The 2,831-nt window shown below is 41.3% G+C and overlaps 1 long non-coding RNA gene across 1 annotated transcript; it reads right to left on the bottom strand.

The window, feature by feature from the left end:
- Nucleotides 1–321: 321 nt before the first annotated feature.
- Nucleotides 322–2,141, bottom strand: LOC140690225 (uncharacterized). The gene is made up of 2 exons (XR_012065408.1): nucleotides 1,963–2,141; nucleotides 322–1,553 (listed from the first exon to the last, which is right to left on the bottom strand). It is a non-coding gene; the product is annotated as an uncharacterized lncRNA (long non-coding RNA).
- Nucleotides 2,142–2,831: the final 690 nt, after the last annotated feature.

Below are 2,831 nucleotides of genomic sequence, written 5' to 3'. Positions count from 1 at the left end.
GTCCTTTTGCATAATGTTTGTGTTCAATGACAAAGTGAAATTATGTTCTTCAGAAGCTCCTAAATATCTCCTATTTGGACACACACTTTAATTATTGTTACTTCCTTCTAAAGGACTTTATGGAATATACGGCAAGTTTTAATCCCTGCAGCAGAAATTTTGTAAAAATTAAAAAGAAGAGGGGGGCAAAAAAAGTGCACAATTTAGAGTTTCCATGTGTTTATGTTGTACGTAAACATACGTCTCTCACAAGAGGGAGGCATTTGTGGAGTATTTGTGTACGTGCCAAACTGAAAAAAATAAAAACTCATCAAGCTACACTCATGTCCCAAATGTCTTCAGATGTATTTTGTTAGAAACTTTCGTGTGAGTCTCTTGCCCATCTTGTGTGCTTCACCAGCATGTTTGTTATTTTAGCATCTCAGTTACAAGTCATGCTCTTCTACAATTGGGGCAAAGCTATTTTTACATATATCAGAATATGACCTATTGCTACCAGGGTAACAAATTTCTATACTCTTAGGTAAAATAAAACTCTAATAGCTTTGTTAGCTAAAAAAAAAAAAATGCTTTTTGTAGAAAGTAGTGCACAGATTTGATTTTGTGTCAATTCACTGAGTCTCTAAGGAGAAACAATTCATTTTCCAACTTCTCTCTTAAGTGTCTAATATTCTGGCACATCTAGATTTCAGATGTGTTTCTTTTTAAAAAGAATTCTGAATCGACACTTCCTACAATTTTCCCTTGCTCTTCAAGGACAAGAAGCAAAGCAGCAGACTTGTACTGAAGTGACCTGGGCAGAGGGTTAGCCAAGCTCTACACTGTTCTCACAAATTAAATAGGATCATTAGGTTAAAGATCACAGGACCCAATGGACTGGTCATGATCACCCCGCCAAGTCCCCTTCCAGCTGAAGCTGTCTCTCCACTGCTCTCTGAGCACCACTGACCACTTATTGGACTAAAGTGGTGGTGGTGGGGGGTTACCCAGCTCAAATTTGGGCCGAGAAATGGCCTGGAATAAAGATTACTGTCCAAAGAGATAACCACAAGTAGGTGAGCTTATCCGTCAGACCTCCTTTACAAGCCAGGCTAGACTAGATTACAAAGAGGATGGTCTAATAGTCAGAGAGACAGGAAGGAAATAGCACCCGGAGCCCACAAGGCGAAAACCTTGACGCCGGAAAGAGAGGAGGGAGAAGCTGGTCCCCAGGGCTGTCTGGATCTCGGCCAGCTCTTTGTTTCTATCTGTTTATGTGAACTCTTAGCCTTCCTGTTCTTAAGGTGGCCTGAGCTAGCCTTTCCTTTTTATGATCCAGAGTGCCTAGTATCCACATCATCAGAGATCACTTTATATCCATGAATATCTTTTGAGTCCTTCCTATTAGGTGCTGGGCTCTGGGCTGAAGACTTCCAGTCTTCCAGGAGTGCACAGAGAAATCCACGATGGATTGTTCTTTTCTTATCTAAACAAGGGACCACTTAAATGTGTCTCTTCCATTAATATGGTGGCAGAACTGTATTTAGTCTTCATTTCTATATTCCTGAAAGACCCTGTAAGTGAATCACAAACATTTTGAGTCAGGGGTGTAAGAATATCTTCCCTCATGTGTCACAGTCACATGAACAACATGTGACTTGTGTGATCAGACCACCCAAGATGGCTGTTCTCTTGCTTTTGCTACGTCCCCTGCTAGACCCATCCCTGCCTCACCTGGCTGACCCTCCCTCTTAATGATGGAGCCAAATCAGTAAATGTCTAGTGCTTGCCCCAGGCCCCCGCTAGTGCTTGTTCTAATCTTTAGATCAGAACATCTCTACTTTGATAGCTTATCAAAAGGATGCTGGGGGACATGCCCCTCTGCTGATTTCCCTAATAATCGATAAGCCGACCTAACGTCAATTCCCCCTGACTGGTAACCTTCCCCTCTCCTGGGCAGTGAGGACAGCTGCCCTGTCCTACCTGCCATCTGTGTCCACAGTGGGGAGTCCCTCCAGGACCCTGTTTGCTTCAGACGTGTAAGGTCCCCTGTCCAATAAACCATTTATGTCTCTGACGTCATCTCCAGGTTCTTTCTTCCACCTTGAGGCTGGGCAAGTTTAAGTCTTGCAAACCTGTGGGGTGTAGTAGCCCGACTCTTGTGGTCTCAGCTAAGACAGAATGGAACTGTTCAGTAGAACTCTAAGAATTCCTACATAATGTCATTATTTTTCTTCTTCAAAGTAAATGTAAATGAGAAATAAAGGCATACGTCATAGTTCTGTGACCAAGTTTTTGCTAACATGGATGATGATATTTTATTTAATCGTTGGAGCCGGAGTTTGGGTAGACCATGCACTGGCTCCCTGATATGGTATGTTAGGGAATTCATTTCCTTGAATCTCAATTTTGTCATCTTGAAAAATGTAGATAATAACCTTAAAAGACCTTTGGTGAGCATTGAAAAAAGCACATTTTTAAAGTGCTTATCATAGTACTTGGCACATGACTGATCAATAATTGTTAGCGCCTTTCCTCTTCTCCTTCCCTTCACGTCTGCCTTTCCAATTCTTGGTATCAATAAAATCACATGCAGTCTTTAAAAGTCTACTTTGAAATTTTGCCTCAAGAACCACATCCTCAAACCTAAGTGGCAACATATTTTATTATCTTGAGTCCTACTTCATGGGACAATCATTACTTGTGTCACATATACTGGCTGACCTTAAATGCAAACCAAAGAGAAACCATTTTCTCCCTGTGTCCTAAATAAGGTTTCAGATGAAGTACGGTGAAATCATTTTTAAATCTCTTTCTACAACAAGGCATGTGGTTGGGAAATGAGAAATATT

Source organism: Vicugna pacos, chromosome 29, assembly GCF_048564905.1.
Source record: "Vicugna pacos chromosome 29, VicPac4, whole genome shotgun sequence".
Taxonomy (NCBI): Eukaryota; Metazoa; Chordata; class Mammalia; order Artiodactyla; family Camelidae; genus Vicugna; species Vicugna pacos.
The sequence above is the reverse complement of the archived record's forward strand: the minus strand, read 5'-3'. Positions and strand labels throughout refer to the sequence as shown.